This window comes from Saccopteryx bilineata, chromosome 2 (genome assembly GCF_036850765.1).
Source record: "Saccopteryx bilineata isolate mSacBil1 chromosome 2, mSacBil1_pri_phased_curated, whole genome shotgun sequence".
Classification (NCBI taxonomy): domain Eukaryota; kingdom Metazoa; phylum Chordata; class Mammalia; order Chiroptera; family Emballonuridae; genus Saccopteryx; species Saccopteryx bilineata.
In genome coordinates, this window is record NC_089491.1 from 103,928,310 (window position 1) to 103,953,221 (window position 24,912).

The following is a 24,912-nucleotide window of genomic DNA, read 5'->3' on the forward strand; positions in this document are numbered from 1 at the left end:
GAGAGAGACAGATCGGAAATGAAAGGTATAAGAAGCATCGACTTGTAGTTGCATCACTTTAGTTGTTCATTGGTTGCTTCCTGTACATGCCCTGATGGTGGGATGGGGTGGTGGGCTCCAGCTGGGTCAGTGAAACCTGCTCAAGCCATCAACCTTAGTCTTGAGCCAGAGACCTTGGTCTTCAAGCCAGGGACATGATCCCACGCTCAAGCCAGGCAACCTGCACTCAAGCCGGCAACCTCAGGGATTCAAACCTGGGACCTCAGTGTCCCAGGTCAAAGCTCTATTTACTGAGCCACCATTGGTCAGGCAGGAATGTATTTTTTTAATTCTATAACTCTTTATAGTATGGGATGGAACTAGGCAGGAACTATGAAGAGGCCTAATAATAACTTCCAGGAACTATAAACTTAAAAACATATACTGCTTTTCTTTTAAAATGCCACATATTTCTTTCTAGAAACTTCTGATTTTTGACTAATCCCAAGGCTTGGTATCTTAATGTCTTTGTAGAAGTTGGGGCACTCATCATCACATCTTTTGCTAAGTACCTTATTTTATACAACTTTCCGCATATTGTTTGAAATTGATCTTGACAGACTTTAGTTAGGTTCCTGTAAATTTTTAAGCATGAAATGTAATGTTTGGTCTACCCATTTTAGAGGACTCATAAAATGAACATAACTCATCTGTGGTAATAGCAACAAATGTTTAAGAATGTCTTTTCTTTTTCCCTTACACTGTCCTTGGTAGCTCCTAGGTTTCCAGAAAATGAAATCTTTCAGGTGTCTTGTTTATCTTAATATGAAATTTTATAATGGTAATATTTCCAGTTTATTGATGATGTAAGCATATGTGATTTAAATGTTTTATTATTATTTTCTCATTTCATTTCAACTTGATGTGTAGGTGCTTTAAATATTCTTTTTATCATTTCTAGCATACATCTTTAAGCTTTAAAAAAATCTCAGTTCTATTTCATAATTCATTTTAGTAAGAATATTCCAAGTATCTCAGGAAAGAGCTTTTTTTAAAAAAATATCAGTTACTATGTTCTGTATTATTCCTGAATGTCAGGTTAGCATTGCCAATTTTATGATTTAATTATTTGATCCATGATGTCAGACACTTATTATAAATAATGAACAGTACTTCCTTTCATCTAGAGAAAATGTTATTCATATGGAAATTGGCCAATATGGAATTTAACAAGAAGGGAAGTAAGATAATTTATTAGATTTCTTCTAACTTTGCTTATGTTTAAAAATGTGCAGTGCACACTATTAATGCTGTCTGCTGTAAGTCGGTGAGATAGTAGTGTTAGGTTAACAGGTTTGGTAAAATTTCTAAGTTTCAAGACCATCTCTTTGCACTTACATTTCTACAAACTAAAATATTAACAAATCAAACTATTTGTTTAAAAAAATGTTTACTATCATTTAATTGTGTGTGCTATGTTAATGTAATAAGGGGACCTAGTAAGGAAAAAGTAGACTTCAGGATTTTTTAACCTACTTTGAAACAATAAGAAAAAGAGACCAACACTGGGTTTTTAAAGTTTCTTTGAGGGGAAACTATGAGAGATCCAGACTTTCATCCCCAAGGGAGAGGATATGGAGCAAAGGCTTTGTAGGGGAGACTTGGAAGCTACTGTCACTATGGAGTGGCAGTGGCACCTTAGAAGAAAGTAGGTTCATGGACCATGATGTACCTAGGAAGTTGAATGAGTAACATTAGTTTCTTGTCATGGCAAAGATTCCCAGTGGACACTAAAGCAGTAGAGATACCCACTATCATGGGACAATAGAAATTTATATAATTAATTGATAAACTAAGGAAACTAACTTTACATGTATTAACATAGGAAGGAGTTTCAAGATCTTTTCAGTAACCTAGTAAAGAGAAGATATATCAATGGCAGAGTTGGGTTTTCTGGTTTGTTTGTTTTGTTGTAATTTTATTTTTTCCTAAAAATTGATCCTTTGGTAAGAAACATCTGGGTGGAGGAGTGGACAGAGCAAGATTGGATGGAATTTAGAAAATAGTCCTGGAATTGTTACTCTCTTTGGCTGTTTAAAATCTATTGTATAACTTTGTTTTTTCTCTGTGTGTGTATTTTTACGAAGTTAGAAATGGGGAGGGCAGTGAGACAGACTCCCACATGCACCTGACTGGGATCCACCTTGCATGCCCACTAGGGGGCGATGCTCTGCCCATCTAGAGCATTGCTCCATTGTGGCTGGAGCCATTCTACCACCTGAGGCAGAGGCCATGGAGCCATGTTCAGTGCCTGGGCCAACTTTGATCCAATGGAGCCTTGGCTGTGGGAGGGGGAGAGAAACAGAGAGGAAGGAGAGGGGGAAGGGTGGAGAAGCAGATGGGCACTTCTCCTGTGTACCTTGACTGGGAATCTAACCCAGGACTTCCACATGCCCAGCTGACGCTTTACCACTGAGCCAACTGGCCAGGGCTATTGTATAACTTTCAATGAGTTTTGTTTACATGCATTTGAGGAATATGGAAAAGTACAAAATGATCTTCGGCAATAAGGAGTACATATGCTAGTAGAAAATATATTAATAACGTAACATATATAGCTCTCTATAAAGGTATTTCATCAGAAAAGACAGTGATAATACTAAAACTTATGTCTATAGTAGTTGAATTGAAAATACTTGAAAATGGTGAACTAACGAAGCCTCCCAGAGGTTGGAGAAGATCTTCCAACCCGGAGGAGTGAAAAGACAGTTATATCTGAGTGACTATATTTAAAAAAGGGTAAAAAAAAAAGATCTTAGTTAACTTGTAATTACAGGATTATATCATTTATACTTTGTCTTAAGATTGTTTTAATTCATATATATATGTTAAAATGAATCTGAAATAAGAAAAATGTATTAGATCATTTTGTTGTCAATTATTAATTTAATTAATTAATTCAAACCAAAGTATCTTGCCTTAAGATAGTAAATGTGAATTCCCTCAAGACTGTGAATTTCACATTCACTTACAAATTGATTACAAAAGTATTGTTAAAATAAACACATGTATATTTCTTGTTTCAAACTTGTCTGTCAATGAGCCATTGTAGAAATATGCCCTGCTCACTCCTGAATCATCGAAAGTTCATAGTTTACATTAACGTTTACATTCTGTGGGTTTGAATAAGTGTGTAATGACATGTTCATCATTATAGTATCATACTGAAGGGTTTCACTGCCCTAAAAATCCTTTGTGCTCTGCCTATTTATCCCTCCCTCAACCTCAACTGCCGGCAATCTGACCTTCTTGCCATCTCCACAGTTTTGCCTTTTCCAGAGTGTCACAGAGTAGCTTCTGTCACTTAATATGCGTTTATGTTTTCTCCATGTTTTTTTGTGACTCAATAGCTTGTTTTTATCACTGAATAACATTTCATAGTCTATATATATATCACTGTTTATTTATTCATTTATCTAACTGAAGGCCATTATAGTTGCTTCCAAGTTTTGGAAATTATGAATATAGCTGCTATAAACATCCATGTGAAGGTTTTTGTGGAGACATGATTTCAACTCCTTTGGGTGAATAACAAGAAGCACGATTGTTGGCTCGTATGGTAAGAATGTGTATGTTTAGTTTTATAAGGATATGCTGTTTTTCATAGTGGATGTACAATTTTGCATTTCTACTAGCAATAAATGAGAGTTTTGTTACTTGACATCCTCATAGCATTTGGTGTTGTTAGTATTTTAAAATTTGGTCATTCTAATAGGCGTGTTGAGATAGCACATTGTTGTTTAATTTGCATTTTCCTGGTAACATGAAATGGAGCATTATTTAATGCTTTTATGCCATCTGTATATCTTCTTTGCTAATGTGTTTGTTAAGGTTTTTGGACCATTATTATTCAAATTGTTATTTTTCATCATTAAGTTTTAATAGTTCTTTGTGTATTTTGATTAACAATCCTTTATCAGATGTGTTAGGGACATCCTTTTTTAAATCTCATGGCCTCCTGGACATGATTGTTTTGTGAATTTAGGTAGGTAGCTAGATATTAATAGGGAAAGGGAACAAAGGGAGTTGGACATTAAATTTTATAAAACTTGGAAAGCCTGCTTCAGTAAGGAGCTTTTATCATTCCATTTAGCTTAATTTTCTAGGAGGCTGTAGCATTCATAGGCTCATTTGCAAGTGCCAGGAATGTGCCCTTAGCCCTCTGGAGTCAATCCCTAGCTGGTTAGGAGGAGTATCCCTAAGGTATTACCTGTCCTCATGCTAGAGGGAGAAAGGGAGAAATTCTTTTAGAAATGTGCAGTGGAACCTTGAACGATAGCTATACAGAGCTGGCAGTCTAGGCTAGAAAAAGGATCTGATTGGTTAGTGAAAGGAACCAATGCAAGCCTGTGAAATTTGAAGAAACTGATTGGTTGGCTTAAAGGAGAGATAGTTCTTCCCAGCCCATAAATATAAACACTAGCCTAACAGAGACCTTTCCTTTCTTTCTGCCTTCTTGTTTGGAAATACATGCTTGTCTTATTTGCTCCCATGCTTGTTTGTTTGCATGGCAAAATATGACCAAAAACAGCTTTTAGATTTACCTATACTCTGGTTCAGCTACCTGAAGAGAGAAGGAAGTCTTTTTATTAGTTATCAGGAAGAAAACAAACCAAATAAATTAACCCGTCTTTTTGTACCCATGCTCCCATTCTATTATACCAAAAGACTGTTATTGCAAATAGTTCTTGTTTTGTGGCTTGATTATGAAATACTTTATGCAATATTTACTATATTTTAAATACATTACAAATGCATCCTCATCAAATGAGTTTTTGCATATTTCAGAGTTAAGTTTTTGAAGGTAGAAATTCAATTCTATTAATATAATTTGTTCAATCTAAAATAATAACTTTAAAAACTTAGAAACCACCCAAAGTATTCTTTTCAAACAATGAATAATATAATGAAAAAAGTAAGTTGATTATCTAGTTGAAACCACCTAATCTTGCTTCCTATCTTATTTTGGCAAATTACAGCCTCCTCTTGAAGGTTGGGGCTGCTCTGGAAATCAACTTTATGCCTGAGGCCATGTTAGCTTTGGAAAGATTTCTTTACTTCATATGTGTTATAAATTGCTGGCTATATCTGCCTGCCTTTTGTGTTCTATGTGTTAAGGCACGATACTTCCACTTCCCCTTTTTGCTCCTTACCAGAACCCTAATTTTATTGTCAGTGGCCTTTCCAATTCTATGTATATAGTTAAGATAAATAAGTTGGATTGAATGAAATAATGAGTCAATCAATAAAAGGAATAGTATAGATAAGTTATCCCTGTGAAACACACTGTTATATTCTTAAATATAGTTTTGTGGAGTTATATTGGTTTTTTGATTTAAGTATTTTAGGTTTTAAAGTTCAGTGTTCTCTCTTGTGCCTTTCACCCCATGATACTTTTTTATTACTTTTAAGAAAAATTAGAGTATAATCAAATGTATACATATATACTCACATATTTACAGGTATATGTATACACATATACTTTTTTTCTACAGGACTCCAAAATTTCCTTGTGGAAAAAATATAGTAGATCTTTGCTTTTTTAGTTAACAGATAACCACCCGTCTCTCTCCTCACCATGTGTTCATAGGAAGCTGTCTGCCCATACACATTTGCTTTAATTGTAAGTGCCCTTAATGCTATCACATGTTATCAAATAAGTGGGCTTATTAAAAAATATAAAAATTTGATAAGCTGGAAGTACAGGAGGCTTTTATTTATTGCTTTAAACGGAGTTTAAGAAATATGACTGGCGTAGTCTTTCTAGTTTAAACTCAGTTTATGAACTAGAACTAATGCAGCTTCATAAAGACCCTTAGTCAGTGTTTCAAACTGCCATTTAGTTTTTAATTCTAAACACTCATGAAAGTCTCCAAAGGAAGGTTAACTCAGGGGAAAAGACAATAGTATAGGATTAACCATGATGTGAGGGTTCTTGTTCTAACAATGTCCAGGGCAACTGGTTATCAAACTTGGACTGTTTCTTCTGGCAGAGAAAAAGCAAAAAGCTTCTCTTGTGAGTATGCTGGCAGCTGGCTGAACTTAGCCAATCTCTGTCTGCTGTCTTTTGTCCTAAGATTCTTGTAAATCATATAACTGTTTTACTACCTAGCTAAGTTGTGTCAGAAGTGTGCATGGAGTCATTTCAAATTCCTTTGAATTTCTAGTTACCCACCACCAGTCAAGGCTTTTCTAACCTTCCTTTGAAGTGAAAAATAGTTTGGGATGTTCCCTTAGATATAATAACAATGAAAAAGTAAAAGGTTACAACAATCAAAATTGTTTTTGCAAAAGGAAAGAACACAAGGTTGTCTCAGCCATTTCTGAACTATTGTTATAGAGTTTTGATTTTATTACATCTAGGTTATAGGAGAAAGTGAGGGGCCTTTCATGATGCCTAAAATCAGGTTTACAAACTTGGAACAAGTCCCAAATGTTCCTCCAAATCACTGGTGAAACAGTGGAAAAATGTTTTGTTAATTTATTTCCCCCCTGCAATGGCCTTTTATAATGCTAGAACTTCCATCTCTATGAAGGTTGGGATACTTAGGCAGAGAACAAAGGATTTTAAGGGCTGATACCATATTTCCCCAAGTATAAGACGTACCCTTTTCCCAAAATATTTGGGGTGCATCTTATACAGAGGTTGTAGATTTTTTAACTTGCATTTACTGCCTTTTCGCACTTGTCTTTGCACTCACTGTTTCACACTGCACTTGTTACTGGTATATTATGGTAGGTTATGTTGTGCCATGTTCTACCCAGAAATGGCTCGGAAAAGTTTTTTGTGCTGTATTCAAGTTAAAAGTGATCCGGTTTGCAAAAATTGGGTGGAAATCCTGTTGCTGAATGTAAGTTTGGTCCTCCACCAACTGAGAAATCAATCCAAGACTGGCTATGGGAAGAAGAAACCTTACTGAAAATGCCACAGCAGAAGAAGGCCATGAGAGGCGAGTCAGCAAAATGGCCTGATTTAGAGAGGGAATTGAAGATATGGATTGAGGACTAAAGAGCAATTGGAATTCCTGTGTCCAAAAAGATGGTTCAGCATGAGGGAAGAAAAGTTGCTGATGAAAATGAAGTTACTGATTTCAAAGGAGGACACAACTGGTGCTTCAGGTTTGTGAAACAGAATGGACTAAGCATGTGTACACACACCGGACTTGCCCAAAAGATGCCTGAGAGCTATGAGAAGAAGGTTCTTGAATTTCATCATTTTGTCATTCAATGTCAGAAAACACAACAGTTTGGGTTGGGACAGATTGCAAATGTGGATGAAATCCCCTTTAGTTTGATGTCCCAAGTAACAGAACTATTGATAAGAAGGGGGTAAAGACTATAACTGTGAAGACAAGTGGACATGAATAAAAGCCATTATGCAGTTGTTCTAGCTCGTTGTGCCAATGGAACCAAGCTGCCTCCTATGCTGATTTTCAAACACAAAACAATGTCAAAAGAAGACATTCCTCAAGGAGTGATAGTCCACGTTCATGACAGGGGTTGGATGGATCAGGATGAGATGAAGATCTGGTTTGAGAAAGTTTGGAGGAGGAGACGAGGTGGGCTCTTATGCAAACCTACCCTATTGGTGCCTGATCAGTTCAGGGCACGCATAACAAAAAACAAAAAAGATTGATGCAGAGCAAAAAAAAAAAAAAACTTGCTGTTATACCTGGAGGCTTGATATCTCAGCTCCAACCACTTGATGTCAGCATTAACAAACCCTTCACAGCTGCCATGAGAGACAAATGGAACCAATGGATTAAGTCTTTTGGGGACAATTTGACACCAGCAGGAAGAGTAAAGAACCCAACTATAGGAGAAGTTTGCACCTGGGTGAAAAGATTCTAGGATAATATCAAGATTGAGATTGTTGTTAAGTCATTTAAACAGTATGGCATTTCAAATGTCATAGATGGAACTGAGGATGAGGCAATATATAAAGACAGTGATTTGCCATCAGACATAGATGAGGACAAGCTAATGGATGGGAGTTTTGACAGTGATGAGGAGTTGTATGAATTTTATGATGAATAAAGCTTGAGTTCAATAACTTTAGGTAATACATTTTTTTCAAATTTCAGGTCTCAAAATTAAGGTGTGTCTTATGCATGGGAGTGTCTTATACATGGGGAAATCAACAGTTCATATGCTATAGAAATATTTATCTGATACCTGTGTACTCTTATTTATCAATGTCACCCTATTAAAGTTAATTTTCTGGCCCTGGCCAGTTGGCTCAGTGGTAGAGCGTCGGCCTGGCGTGCGGAAGTCCGGGTTCGATTCCCAGCCAGGGCACACAGGAGAAGTGCCCATCTGCTTCTCCACCCCTCCCCCTCTCCTTCCTCTCTGTCTCTCTCTTCCCCTCCCGCAGCCGAGGCTCCATTGGAGCAAAGATGGCCCGGGCACTGGGGATGGCTCCTTGGCCTCTGCCCCAGGCGCTAGAGTGGCTCTGGTCGCGAAGGAGCGATGCCCCGGAGGGGCAGAGCATCGCCCCTTGGTGGGCAGAGCATCGCCCCTGGTGGGCATGCCGGGTGGATCTTGGGCAGGCGCATGCGGGAGTCTGTCTGACTGTCTCTCCCCATTTCCGGCTTCAGAAAAATACAGGAAAAAAAAAGTTAATTTTCTAAATAAAATAAAATAAAATAAAATAAAAAACAACCAAACTAGTCTTGTATAGCTAAAGATGAACACAGCTGTAAACACCAATAGAAATTTTTTTTATTTAATGTAATTATTTCCCTTTTCTCTTAAATAAACCGGTAATCAGACACTATTTGGTTTTCTCCCTTAATCTGTGCTCTCCAATTTTTAATTTTTTTAATTCCAAATAAATACTTGTTGCCTCTAATTTTGGCTTTTTATTTTTAGGTTAACATAGGATTCAGAGAAACCTAGGTTTTTCTGATTCTTCAGCACATCTTTTATCACCATGAAACACTAACCTAACCACAACCTAAAACACGAAACTCAGCTCTACACATGGGCGGACAGAAAATGATACCCGTGTTGGTGTCCATTGTGTACAGCCATTGACACCTTTTTTTATTTTTAGATGCTCTACTCTGAGTCTATGCCTCTTTTATTCTTAAAAAAAAAAAAATACACAGTGCCTTAAATTTTTTAAAGCAAAATCCATTTTTTCTATTTGAAGGGGAAAGATCGGTATGCTTTATGTTATACCTAAGGTTAGAAGCAGAAAGGAAGTCTCACATTAGGGCTTATTTATTTTTTTTTTTTCTTTTCATTTTTCTGAAGCTGGAAACAGGGAAAGACAGTCAGACAGACTCCCGCATGCGCCCGACCGGGATCCACCCAGCACGCCCACCAGGGGCGACGCTCTGCCCACCAGGGGGCGATGCTCTGCCCATCCTGGGCGTCGCCATGTTGCGACCAGAGCCACTCTAGCGCCTGGGGCAGAGGCCAAGGAGCCATCCCCAGCGCCCGGGCCATCCTTGCTCCAATGGAGCCTTGGCTGCGGGAGGGGAAGAGAGAGACAGAGAGGAAAGTGCGGCGGAGGGGTGGAGAAGCAAATGGGCACTTCTCCTGTGTGCCCTGGCTGGGAATCGAACCCGGGTCCTCCGCACGCTAGGCCAACACTCTACCGCTGAGCCAACCGGCCAGGGCTAGGGCTTATTTTAAGGAAAACAAAGAAACAAACAAAAAACCTCTGCTAAGAGAGGAATAGATTTTTTTGATAAGAAACCAACCATTCTCTTCTGAAATAGGGAAGGTTTCTTGTTTAGCAAAAACAAATTTTGGGGTTTGTAACCTGGAGAATTATTTCTTCATTCAGATGTGTCTCTCCAAAATCTTTTTGAACATGCAGTTATTTAATAAAATATTTATTGAATAAATATTAGAGTTTCTCTGACTTCTCTACTGTAGGCCAAATAAAGACAATTATTGAAGCTTTTCTTTAATAATCACTAACCAATATTTTAATTATTTTAACAGATCTCCTTTTACAGTTTTTGGTTACTCTATATTCTTGGCTTTGTAATAGGCATTGGAAATAAAAAGTTTAATAAGACACTTATTGTCCATAAAGAAATGATATTGCATGTGAGGAAAGAGAAGCTCATATCCCATGTCTAAGATACACTATTTAAAGCATTTGTTTTATACAGTAATTGTTTGTTGCTGACATACTTGATATAGAATATTGTGCTAGTAGATGTGTGGTTCTTGTCCTCATGGACATTTTGTGAAGAATAATAACAAGCAATTGGGCAAAGATAGTGTGTATAATAAACCTTAGAGAAAATGAAGTATCTGTAAACATATGAAGGGTGCATCTAACTCATATGTGAGAATCTCTTCTGAAGGAAGTCATATTTAAGCAGAAAGCCAAAACATAGGCAGTTTTGGCAGAAGTACTTTACAAGGTTTCAGGCATCAGAAGATTAAGATCACTTGAGAGAGCATGGTCTGAGGACTAAACAAATGACTAGTTCAGACTAAAAAATAGAAACTTCAATTCAATTTTGGAATCTTAACTAACAAACTAGAGAAAAATATTCTTGTCATTAGTTTATATTGATCATCTTTGCCATATAAACCAAAGCCATATTAACTGCTTTTTTTAAAAACTGCTTTTAAATGTAAATTAAAACTTAAATCCCTTTACTTCTATGACAATATCAGCTTCAGCAGTCATGACATATTCTCAGTAGTTTTCATTGTATTATTTTAATGTTTTACATCCTAACTTGCCACATAGAATACAAAGTTTTGATATATATCTTTCATGAAGTTTCAATAGAATTTTACTTAATTTTGCATCATATAATTGACTTTTATTCTGAATGCAAATTAATAAAACTTATAAGACTTACCTTATTAAAAAATAGTGTTCATATTTACAATTCAGAAAATAAATGTGGTTTGAAAGTTTCGATAACTTGCTGACATTATGATTGGCTCACTTTCAAATTTCTTTATTCTTGTTGCATTCTCAGTATTTTCAAAGTTAATTTGTGTTACTATTTGCATAAGCCCACAATCTACTAAAGTTTTTCTTTTTCTGAATTCCAGAGTTTGTGTGTCAATTTTCATTCCTACTGTCATCAGGGAAGCAATATTACATATTGGTGAATATGCTTTGCTGAACTCCTACCAATCTCAAACTGCAGGAAATAAGCCTAATCACCCTTAAACTTAAGTTGTCAATCAGAAAATCAGAAAGGAGAATACCAATAGCATATGCTTGTAGCATTGCAAAATTCACATGTGGTTGACATGCTGAATGCTTCATAAACATATATCTTTACTCCAGAAAAAAAGCTGGATTTGAATGAATGAGACCAAAGTGACCTTAAACATTCAAGTTACTTTTGGAAATCAGAAAAAGGAGAATACATTTCTCAATAAGGGAGAGAGTGTGAATAAAGTATAGGCTGTTTATTATAAATGGCTTTTGGGTAAGCTAAGTAAATTTTACATTAAGCAAATATAAATACTGATTTTATATGTATTTTATTTCTAAAGGGAAAAGGGATATAATTATTCTATGATCAAGGCTGTATTAACAAAAGCCTATTTTAAGAATTGGTTACCAGTGTTAGCCTACTCATAGTTCTAACAAAAGCTTTTATGTTAAGATTAGTTGTACTATATTTTACCTTGTTTTTGAGTGAATATTATGTGTTTTAATTACTTACTTTGATTGACTTTGATTATGGTATTAACTTGTTAAAGGGCTCTGTTAGAGATTTATAACAAATTCTTACGGAAACTCTTAAATATGATCATTAGGAAGTTGGAATTTAAAAACATTTTCAAACATTGTCGGTTTTGTTCTAATTAAGTAAAGGTTGGAGAATTCCTTTAGATATCTGACATTAATATTAGGAGCTTTGGTTGAAATTCAAAGTTTTTTTTTGGTGGTTGAACATTTAAAAATTATTTGATGTGTACACCTTGGTTGTTCATTATGTTAAATTCTTGTAATTTATGCTTTTGCAATAATATCTCATGGAGATTGACATTTACTTTTTCCTCTGGGAATATATGGACTAAATCAAGCAGTTTCATTAATTTCCTTTTTTATAATATGCTTAGTTTCTGTACCTAAAAATTAATGATTATCTAAAATAATTTATATCAACCAGTTCACATGACTAAGTACATTATCCTTAAAAAAAAAAGGAATTTTTTAGATGTGTTATCTGTGCATACTGAAAAGGGGCTCTTAAGGAAAGCAGCATCCTGTAGAGAAATTCATAGATTTTTGGAGGGCAAACTACAGTATTGGAAGGCACATGCTAAAAGTAATATATCAATCTAGCAGGGCTGGCTGTGAGGTCAATTTCTTTGGGTCAAATCCTGATCCTCCCTAGCTCAAAATGTATACTTAATATATATTATTTATCAGAAATCATTTTCACATGTAAAAAACCCTACTTGTCAATAAATACGTAGAGCTTTCCTATATAAGTAGACTTATAGAGAAATAAGTTAAAAAATATTTTTTCTGAGCATAGACTTAGAATAAAGAGAATAATATGACTCAAATTCTGAAAGGTTTAGTATAGATTACAGAAAACCTATTATTTGAAATGCTATTTACATCTGCATTTCAGGAGGTGTGGTTTGTTAGTGTGAGACAAAATATATGAAAATACTTACTATACTTCCTGCTCTAAATTTCTATATTTTAAATAAATTACCATGCAGATTATAAATATTCAAATACCAATGATTAATACTGTCTTCAAAACAATGTTGATATTCAATAATCAATCTTTCAGCATACATTTGCTGAGTACCCTGTGTGACTGACTATACATAATACTCAGTGATCAGCCTGTGGCCCTCAGAAAATGTACTTTGTAAAGAAATAAAGTGACAAACTTAATTTTTGTATGTCCTTTCAAACTGTCAAAGATGTTACATTTCCATTTCTCAATTTAAATTTTAAAATTTCAAAAGAGAATTAAAAGTGAATTGTCTTTTTCTTATTTCTGATATTTAAGAAAATCTTCAGCTTTTCTCAAACATGTCATTGTGAATTCTGTTATGTTGTGAATTCTGTAATATTGAATGGTTCTTACTAGAATGATATTTAGATATTGATAACATACATTCCAACTTTAATATGGTAGCTCAGATCACCAAAAACATTACAAATCTAGAGTCACTTAAGGATCATGAATACTTCTAAATCTTGATTTAATTATTTGATTTTAATAAGTTATTAAACAAAGAGTATGTGTGTAAACAAAATCAAGAGATTTATGTCTTTCTTTTTTTTTTCTTCCAAAATTACCTCATTTAATATATTTCTTGTGCTCTGTCAATCACAACAGTTTTGGACTTTTCGTAATTGGTGAAGTAATTGCTTTTCATGCTTTTAGATCACGTGTGCATTTTGTGACATTAATCAATTTCTTGCTGTGCCCTGATAAATTAAATTAAATTAAAACACTAATACCAGAAGTGTCCCCAATAGGTCTTTCTCTGTACTGTAATAAAGCAATCATGGGTGTAGAAGTAGAAGCAAGATTTTATTTTTTATGTATAGAATACAGAACAACTGTTTTGTTAGAGCTGACAGCTGGCATCTACCTTTTTTAGTGCTTGCTGTTCTGCAATAGCAAAACTGTAGAATACTATATGATAAACAATTGATGTAGGACAACTGCTTAGTGACTCCAAACAGCAGCAATTGCTTTTTTATTTTGCAGCTGCCTGCTCCTTGCTCTCTCATTTGATGAAAACAAATATAGAGTGAATGCAAATACATTTCTGCTCTATTTGCACTTTCATGGCTACGTTGCTCTAGTCAAGCAGTTAATTTAAACCAGTACATTGAGAACTTCCAGGTTATAGCAAAGTGGATTTCATGCCTCAAGTAGATCTAATTGGAGCTATACCGAAAACTTAAAGCAATAGACAGAGCTCATGACAACTATATAGATATATCTTGGATGCATGTAGAGAAAGATAATTATGCAGGGATCTGATGCATGTAGTTCAAAGTTAGTGGGCAACTATTTAAGCTATTAATTCGTCAGCCCTTAACATTAATAATGTTATGATTGGCCACATTTAAGAATTAAATCATGCAGAACTTTGACATGAAACATAGATCATAAAACATAAGAATGAACTTCAATATCTAAAAATGAAAAATGCCTGTCACATTTTATTATTGAAAAGAATATCATTATGACTAGCTATGGTTTCTTGCAATTAAATAGAATTTAGCCTTCTATCTTGTTTAAAAATGAACTCTTGCAATAGGGACTTAAAATAAAATGTATGTGATATGATTGTCTGAAATTAGGTAAAGTGTGATGAGAAAAAAATACTTTTTATAGGAATTAAAATATACTTTAATGTTGAGGTTTTTGAATGTTTTCTAGTAAATATATTCTTATAGAGTTATAAAATTAGAGGTATATTCAAGTTGTTGCAATTTTATGTATTGAGCTATTTAGAGACATTTTAAAAAGATGTTTATAGCAATTGTACCATAAAGCAAAAGTAATATTAAAATAGGGAATATAAACTGAATGAAAAATAAAACAGAAGAGTATAATATTTATGTAAAAGAAGCTGTCATAAATGCCAGTGTTTGAAAATATCAAATGAAATGGCACAATTAAACACGCCAAGAGAAACATCTAATGAGTTAAGAAAATATATTCTTTTTCTTTTATGCTTCTTTTGCTATAAAAGACTTGGTAAAGTATTTTAAAATTTTTTTTAAGTTTTTTTCTAAACTTTAAAAGTTTATGTTTCTTACCAGTAATGCACAATTTCATATCATTTTCCCTTTTTTTAATAAAATTGCCATTTTACATCATAACAATTGAAAAAAATATGTGAATGTAGGATAGCAATGCTCCAAACCTTATTTAAGTACAATTCTTGGTGCTCATGAACTGTTTCTAGGGAAGGATAGATGGCTGTTTAGAAAGACAGATATCATACAGGCATGTCAATCACATTTAATAGGCAGTGGTGGAAGGTAATCTCCTTCTTCCCATCAGTCTCCCGAAGACTAGTAGACAGACTCATTACTGTGCAAATGAACCTGCCAGACGCTGCAGCCATTTGCCTCACTAGAGGTCACAGAGAGTTGACACCAGTTAAAACTGGTTAAATGTGGTCAGGGAAGGAACAGGAGACACAGGAGCTTCATAGTTTGAAATAAGTAGTATCATAGTGACAGTAACCTTAAGAGAGTTAAAAACATCCTTTTGGAATTGTGGGGTGTGGGGGAGTTTGCATCAAAATGGTTCATGTGTTTAAAATTAGTTCATCCGTCATTTAATAAACATGAAAAATGTGCATTTAAGTTTTCCAGTATAGTGCTAACAAAATGTAAGCTTACATCTATAAACATCTATAGATTTTTAAAAGGTTCACCTCACTTTCAGTGGGGTAGTTTTTTATTGGGACAATCTTTTGACTTAAAAATACGCAGAAAGCATCATCTTATTAATAATGATGGTAAAACAGACTATTATTGTTATTCCCATTGAGGATTTCTTTCTTTGAGGACCTATGCTAAACATCATTTGGTTTAATTTTCAAAGATGCTGAATGAGTTAGGCATATTATATTTATTTTACAGTTGAGGAAACTGGAGCTATAAGAAGGTGGAATTTGTATAAAGTCTTTAGCTTAAAAGCATAAATGTTTTCATGTAGACTCAGGAGTGTCTGTCTCCAAACCCTAATCTACTAGTCTCATTGTTTTCTTATTATTTCTCACTTTATTTTATTTATCTTAAATAATATATATATGCAGTTATAATGAGAACATACTTATTTAAATATAAAATATTCTAAAATGTCTCTCCTTAGGAAGCCAGTTATAATTTATAAATATTATTCTAGGTTACTACTGAATAAATGCCTTATAGATCAATAATTTCAATGAAATAACTTAATATTCAGTTTAAAGAAAGGAAACTGAACATATAACTTAAATACTGCTCTTAATAATGGCTAATATTTAGGGTTTTTTAGGCACTCAGTAGTATTCTACTTACATTAGGGTAAATTCTTACAAAAATATATATGATAGATACTATTTTTCCCATTATAGTGATCAGAAAAATAAGGTATAGAAATTAATTTATTTCCTGACCTGTGGTGGCACAGTGGATAAAGTGTTGACCTGGAATGCTGAGGTCGCTGGTTCAAAACCCAAGGCTTGCCCTGTCAAGGTACATATGTGAAGTAACTACTATGAATTGATACTTCCCACTCCTACTCCTTCCCTTCTCTCTCTCCTTCCTCTGTCTAAAATCAATAAGTAATTTTTTTTAAAAAGAAGTTAATATATTTGCCCAAATATAGATGGTAAGAGCTAGAGATCTGAATTATATAAAGTGAGTCTTCCCTATAGCAAGCCTTTTAAGATATGATACCTACAGCAGAAACAAGTCATAAATTGGCACTGGCCAGTTGGCTCAGTGGCCCAGTGTGTGGATGTCCTAGGTTTGATTTCTGGTCAGGGCATCCAGGAGAAGTGCCCATCTGCTTCTCCACCTCTCCCCTCTCACTTCTTTCTTTCTCTCTCTCTCTTTCTCACCTGCAGCCATGGTTTGATTGGTGCAAGTTGGCCCCAGGCACTGAGGATGGCTCCATGGCTGCTGCCTTAGGTGCTAAGAAGAGCTCAGTAGCTGAGCAATGGAGCAATGACCCAGATGGGCAGAGCATCACCTCCTAGTGGGCTTGCTGGGTGGATCCCGATCAGGGTGCATGCAGAGTCTGTCTCTTCTACCCCTCCTCTCACTGAATTAAAAAAAAGAAACAAGTCTTAAAATCAGCTACATAAAAGCTGAAAGTATTTTTTCCACATTTTGTTATGAAGTGTAAAGTGTCTCTAATAATAAGTGATCTAGACTAGAATTTATGCAAAGAAATATTGAGTATCACTGTCATGAGAAAACAAGGCTGTAAAGAATAAAACTATTATGAAAAATAACCAGAAGTTTCTTTTATTTCTCCAACATTCTCTCTGCTGGTTCTTAATCTAGTGTGACATTCATGTAGTTCTTTTCTCCAAATAATATATTCTCTGGTAAAATGTTAAATTATGTTCATAGTATCTAAATGTCCCTAGTTTTCTTCTCTAGTTCTCTGTTAGGAGACCAAAAAACTGAAATGAAGCCAATAATGGCTCCAATTTTTTTTGTAATAAAACACCATTCTAAGAAAATGTTTCAGTTATTCACTTAAAATAAAATAATTATATGAGAGTTAATATAAAACTTTTAAATTATATCCATGATACAAAAAAGTCAATGACTAAAAGTACCTGATGACAAATATTATGTATTTAATGGTACCCTAATTGTAATATCTGTGCAAGTAACTAAATGTTGGACTGATATTTTTCTAAAAAGAGAAAACTCATAAAATTATATCTCTATCTAATATATTTTGCCAGTAAACTTTCCAATGTTTCTCTTGCCATGATTCCAAAGTTAACCTTTCAAAGATGAAAGAGCTGAAAATAAACAAATCAGAAAACTAGAAAGATTTTATCTTTGAAAGATGGAGAAAGAGAATGAGACAGAGACAGAGGAAAAGATCAGAGATATATTAATCATAACAAATATTCTAGCCCAGAGGGGAACACTGGAAATTACAAGCTAGTGATGGGCAAGCCTTTCAAGGTTTAAAGATGAGGTCCAGATAAGAAACTCAACATTTTTATAATTATCCTAATCTTTCTCTCAGAGGTTGAAATCATATTGGAAATATGAGAAAAAGCTTTCTTGTAAAAATTGTTGCTTCCAGAGTTAGTCCAGCTGGAAATGCATAGAACCATGAAAATGAAAAAGAAAACAAATAGAAATAAGCTAACCAAATTTTGAACCACAGGAAGGTTCATTTGGGGTTGAGTAGGCATAGGTCACTTCTTTTATTCATCTGAATTGATTGTTCTCTTGTTTCTAATAAGAAAACTTTGTTGTTTTTTCTAAATGAGCCTTCATGGAAATAGTTCATCATGTCTTCACAAAGATCTGAGATTATTATTTTTTCCCTGAGAAAGAGTTTAAAACATCCTGGCTAGAATGTTGAAGAAAAGGACATGGTTTTAGATTAGGGTATAGTGGTTGAAATTGTAAGTAATTTATGAGAACATTCTTGCAAATGGTGCAAATAGCAAAATGACTGAATTGTGTTATTATAATAGACTCAGGAACCCTTTGAAGGCGAGAGGTCTGACAGAATGATATAAAGCAGTGGTCCCGAACCCCCAGGCTGCGGACTGGTACCAGTCCGTGGGCCATTTGGTAAATGTCCGCAGAGAAAGAATAAATAACTTACATTATTTCCGTATTGTTTATATTTAAGTCTGAACAATGTTTTATTTTTTAAAAATGACCAGATTCCCTTTGTTACATCTGTCTAAGACTCACTCCTGATGCTTGTCTTGGTCACGTGATACATTGTCGCTAAAATTAAACCCATAAACTAGCAAAATGAGTGAAAACCAAAATTCTATCGAAAGTTTTTTTGCGAAGTAGAAAAGGGCCAGTGAGGAGACAGAAGAAGAACCTATGACCTCGAAGAAAAAGAAGGCCTCATTTAACAGACAATACCAGGAGTCCTACTTGAAGTATGGATTTATCGCAACTGGTGATTCTCGCACACCAAGGCCGCTCTGCATAATATGTGGCGACTGGCTAAGTAATGAGGCAATGAAGCCTTCAAAACTGCTTCGCCATTTGGAGACCAAGCACCCTACTTTAAAAGACAAGCCTTCTGAGTATTTCGAAATAAAAAAGCATGAACAAGAAGGCCAGAAACAATTACTGGTGGCCACTACATCAATAAATGCGAGTGCACTAAGAGCATCATACTTGGTGGCTAATCGCATTGCTAAGGCTAAGAAGCCATTTACCATTGAAGAATTGATCCTTCCAGCCACTAAAGACATTTGTCGTGAACTTCTAGGAGAGGCTGCGGTTAAAAAGATAGCACAGATGCCTCTTTCGGCTACTACCATCACATGGCGCATTGAGGAAATAGCAGAGGACATTGAATCACAATTGTTGGAAAGGATTACTAAATCACCGTGGTACACTCTCCAGGTTGATGAATCTACAGATATTGACAACAAGGCAATGCTACTTGTTTACGTGCTTTATCTTTATCAAGAGGATGGGCATGAATCCTCATATGTTATGTGCACTATCATTGTCAACCAAAACCATAGCTGCAGAACTATTTAAATCACTGGATGACTATATATCAGGAAAACTGAAATGGTCTTTTTGTGTTGGCATAGGCACAGATGGAGCTGCTGCCATGACTGGAAGGATGTCTGGTTTAACTACTTGGATTAAGGAGGTTGCACCTGAATGCGAGTCTATGCATTGTGTCATTCACAGAGAAATGCTGGCTAGCTGAAATATACCACTGGAACTTAACAGCATATTGAATGATGTCATTAAAGTTATTAACCACATTAAAGCACACGCCCTTCACTCGCACCTGTTTGAGCAGCTTTGTGAGGAAATGAATGCAGAGCAGAGACACCTTTTCTTATACACAGAAATAAGATGGTTATCTGAGGGAGGTCCCTGGCCAGAATGTTTGAATTAGGAGAGCCGCTACAGAGATTTCTCTCAGAAAAAAAGTCACCGCTAGCAGCACATTTCAGTGACGAGGAATGGGTCGCAAAACTTTCTTACTTGTGCAACATATTTAACCTTCTCAATGAATTCAATCGGTCACTTCAGGGGAAAATGACAACTGTCTTCAAGTTGGCAGATGAAGTAGCTGCATTTAAAGCCAAACTGGATTTGTGGGGACAACTTGTGAACAGGGGTATATTTGACATGTTTCAAACATTCGCGGGAATTTTGGAAGATACTGAGCTCAAGCCTTCATTGTCCCAGCTGGTGCACGATCACCTGTATTTGCTTTTAAAAGAGTTTGAACGCTACTTCCCAACCACAAAAGACGCACGAATTGCCAAGAAATGGACCCGCGATCCATTTGTCAGCAAACCAGGTGAATCCAGCGTATCTATGCAAGAAGAGGATCAACTACTGAAGATCGCAAATGACGGTGGTCTTAAAAATATGTTCGAGACTACAACTCTGCCGGTGTTCTGGATTAAAGTCATGGCAGAATACCTCGAGAACACCACAAAAGCACTAAAAACTCTGTTGCCATTTCAACATTCTACTTGTGTGAAGCAGGATTTTCTGCAGTGACAGCAACCAAAACAAAATTATGGAATAGACTGGACATAAGCAACACACTTTGGGTGTCATTGTCTCCCATTTCCCCTAGATGGGACCATCTCATTGCAGAGAAACAAGCTCAGGGCTCCCACTGATTTAGTGTTATGGTTGTTGAGAGATAGGCTACTATCTCTCATTCTATATAAACATAATAAATAAATTAACTTACAATATTCATAACAATGGTGAGTTGTATTTTTCATGCACTTTATATTTGTTTTTGTGTTGTATTTTATTTTTAAGGCATGTTTAAATGTTACCATAGTGAATAGAAAGTGTTTGGAGGCAGAGAGGATGTTACTCATGTTATGTTGTTGGTGTGATGTTAAGAGGACGCTTCTAATAAAGTTGCATACAAGTACACAGTGGATTCATGTTTATTTTTATTGCCGTAGGTTCATGATTGGTAGAGAGCCTGAACCTATCATATTACATATTGATGTCAGACATGAAACGTTGTCAGAATAACAAATTTAAATACAGCCTGAATAAGGAGGACATGCTTGTTCCTCCTTTAACTTAGCCCAATAAATATCGTAAGTTTGACAATTATATTTAAAAATATCACAGTTTTTACGCTGGTCGCATAATTTTATTTTGTGTATTTACCAGTCCCACCCTAAAGGCTGGTCCATGAAAATATTTTCTGACATTAAACCGGTCCGTGGCCCAAAAAAGGTTGGGGACCTCTGAAATAAAGGATCAATGTACAAATTGTAGTATTAGTGCTCTGATTCCATTTTTCTGAAGAGAAACATTATAATTACAGAGCCAATTATCTCAATCTGTAATAACGCACTGAATAAGTGTCTACATATTCATATATAAACTTATTTTATGGTTCAGGGAACAAAACCACTAGTTAGAAAGGCAAAATGGATATTTTAATTTGTTATGAAGAATAAGAGCTTAGGCTGTGCTAGAAAGAACTTTTTATATTGTAACCATTTCTCTCAATTTTGAAAAACAAAAACAAACTTTGTGTTTTCAAAGTTCAAATCTTGTATCACACACACACACATACAGACACACACACATTTTGTCCTTATTAAAATAAAAACAAACTCAATTATGCTTTAACAGTAGAAAATGTCAATTGGATTTTGTAATTGAAAAGCCAGGGATAAGTCTGGTGGCAGACATGACCTGAGAGTAATTCAGTTTTACTTTTCTGTGAATGAGCAATGTTCTCTTCCCAGGTTGGCTTAGGTAACAGGTTTCCTTAGTTAGTGTAAAGAATGGCTGCCACTAACCACCACAGCCACAAATTCTTTGGTTAATACTAAAGAGGAAGGAATAGCTTTAACTCTGATTATCATCATATTTGACCATGGAATGCTAGCTCTTATTTAGTAAGACTACTACTCATTCCTAAACCAACCTTTCATCAAAGGGATAAGATTATGTTGATTGGATAATGCCACTGGGGGCCTATCCATGGAGTTTGGTGGGATTGAATACTATCAAAATCAAGATGATAAATAAAATTGAAAGAGAGCTGGTTCCACAAAAGGAAATCTGTTGCTGTTAGAAAAAGTGGGATAGCTGATGAATAGAAAAGAAATGAATACTAAATACAGTATATAATATTATGAATATAGAGAAAACAGTCACTGTATAAGAAAAAAATAAAGCTGTTTTATTTCTATTTATAGTTGTTATTGATTGAATCATGATATATTCAAATTTGATGCTTTATACAAGTACTTTAATCTTATAAATGTAACTTTAATCTGTGCACTGTTTATATGATAGAAAAGTCAAGGTATCTGCAGTTAGCTATATACAACCTCTTGCTTAACAGTTTGCCCTCACCCCTACCTTTTCAGTTCCTATTACTCAAGTCACCTTCAAAACTTTTTCATGCGAGACCAGGCAGTGGCGCAGTGGATAGAGCATCAGACTACGACGTGGAGAACCCAGGTTCGGAACACTGAGGTCAGCGGCTTGAGCGTGGGCTCATCTGATTTGAGCAAGGCTCACCAGCTTGAGCCCAAGGTCACTGGCTTGAGCAAGGGGTCACTCGGTCTGCTGTAGCCCCCCAGTCAAGGCACATATGAGAAAGCAATCAATGAACAACTAAGATGCCGCAACAAAGAATTGATGCTTCTCATCTCTCTCCCTTCCTGTCTGTCTGTCCCTATCTGTCCCTCTCTCTGTCTCTCTTTGTCTCTGTCACAAAAAAATAAAACTTTTTCATGCAAAGCCCTTTGAATAAAACATTATGCAGTTAAAGAGATAATTTTATTTAAAAAAATGACAGTTTATATCTATTTAAAACATTAAGATCAGCTAATTAATCTTGACAAAATGAGCAAATTTGGAGTTATCATGCTTTCTGATCCAAAATATCATTCTCTCTGCAATCAAAACAATATGCTACAAGCACAAAAACAGAATAAAGAGCCTAGAAATAAACCCATTGTTATATAGTCAATTATTCTATGACAAAGGAAACAGGAATATAAAATAAAGAAAAGGCAGTTTTTTTCTATAAATGGTGTTGGGAAAACTGGACAGATAAATGTAAAAGTGAAACTAGACTACTCTCTTACATCATATATAAAAATAAACTCAAAATGAGTAAAGACTTCAAAGTAAAACCTGAAACCATAAAATTCCTAGAAGAAAATATAGTCAGTAAACTCTTTGGCATTAATTTTAGCAATATTTTTTTGGATATGTTTCTTAGGGTAAAAACGGCAAAAGCAAACATAAACAAATAGGACTACATTAGACTAAAAAGATTTTTTGCCCAATGAATAAAACTAGCAATAAGATGAAACGGTAACCTTAACTCCCAGCATCTTGTTGGGAGAATTTTGCAAATGATGTCTGCAATGAGGGGTTAAAATCCAGTATAGATAAAGAACTTATATAACTCAATATCAAAACAACCAAAAATCCAATTATAAAAACATTATTTAGCCTGATCAGGCGGGGCACAGTGGATAGAGCGTCGGACTGTGAAACAGAAGACCCAGGTTTGACACCCCGAGGTTGCCAGCTTGAGTATGGGCTCATCTGGTTTGAGCAAAGCTCACCAGCTTGTACCCAGGGTCGCTGGCTTGAGCAAGGGGTCACTCGGTCTGCTGAAGGCCCACGGTCAAGGCACATATGAGAAAGCAATCAGTGAACAACTAAAGTGTCGCAACGAAAAACTGATGATTGATGCTTCTCATCTCTCTCTGTTCTTGTCTGTCCCTGTCTATCCCTCTTTCTCTCTCTCTCTCTCTGTTAAACAAACAACAACAAAAAAACCCAAATCATTATATATATATATCTAAATCTTTCTATAAATCAATGTCTGTATTGATTAGTTGTTTGTTTCCCTCGAATTGTAATGCTATTTTTTTTAAATTTGTTCTTTTTCTAGATTTTTGGGGAGATAATTTTATTTATTTTTAATCTTTTTAGTTGATAATGAGCATAAGGAATATGTGTTCTTCTGAACTTTAGTTTTACTACTAAACTTGATGCTCTATGTTTTCAATGTTATGTGTTTATGATTAGATTGTATTTATGATTGTAGAAATTTTGTACTTGACTTTTAACACCTAACAGTTGTATAACACCTAGTCTTTATTTAACGCTTATCTCATAGTGATCATTTACTATTTTAATCCCTCAATTTTTGTATAGTATATTATAAATGATGCTGTATTTTTAGATTGCTTTTTTATAATAGATGATTAGAAGTGGAAATGGTAAGCCAAACTTTTAAAATTCTTTTAAATTTTATTTAAAGCCTCCTTAGTGGTACGTTTTATTCGTGTTATGTTATATTAATTTGAGTAGTTAATGTTGTGAAAAAAACTACAAAATATGCCAAGGAGACAATAACAAAATATATACACTTATATCTGCTCTTAAAAAGTAGATTGGGCCCTGGCTAGTTGGTTCAGTGGTAGAGCGTCAGCCTGGTATGCAGGAGTCTCGGGTTCGATTCCCGGCCAGGGCACATGGGAGAAGCGTCCATCTGCTTCTCCACCCCTCCCCCTCTCCTTCCTCTCTGTCTCTCTCTTCCCCTCCCTCAGCCAAGGCTCCACTGGAGCAAAATTTGCCCGGGCGCTGAGGATGGCTCTGTGGCCTCTGTAGATCGGGAATATTTTTTGGATGAAATCTCCAAAGCCAATATATACAATAATTAATAATCTGCTGTTACCAAGAAGTCTTAAATACACAGTTTTAATATCAAGACTGTCAGCTGGTATATAATAACAAACTTTGGACAGGAGTTTTTTTATAAGCAGAGGTAAATGAAAGAGACAGATTGAAAATTCATTTTTATTATATATATATAAAGAGGAAAGGCTTGATTTTTCTATAGCCAAGTAACTACATCAGCACTTGATAAAATAGTATATTTAAACACAGAAGATTATCCCTTTTTAAAATTATTATGCTAAAATAAATACTAATCTACACATAAATTATATTTAAAAACTAACTAAATTATGACTCAAGCTTTCTCTTTCATATTTGTGGTTACATCAGGCAGCCTTGCAATACCTATGGGGTTACCCAAAATTGTCAATGAGATCTGTTAAAATGATAAAAGTATTGGTTTATTGGTTAGTGATTATTAAAAAAAAGATTCAGTAATTGGCTTTATTGGGCCTACATTAGAGAAAACAGAGAAAATC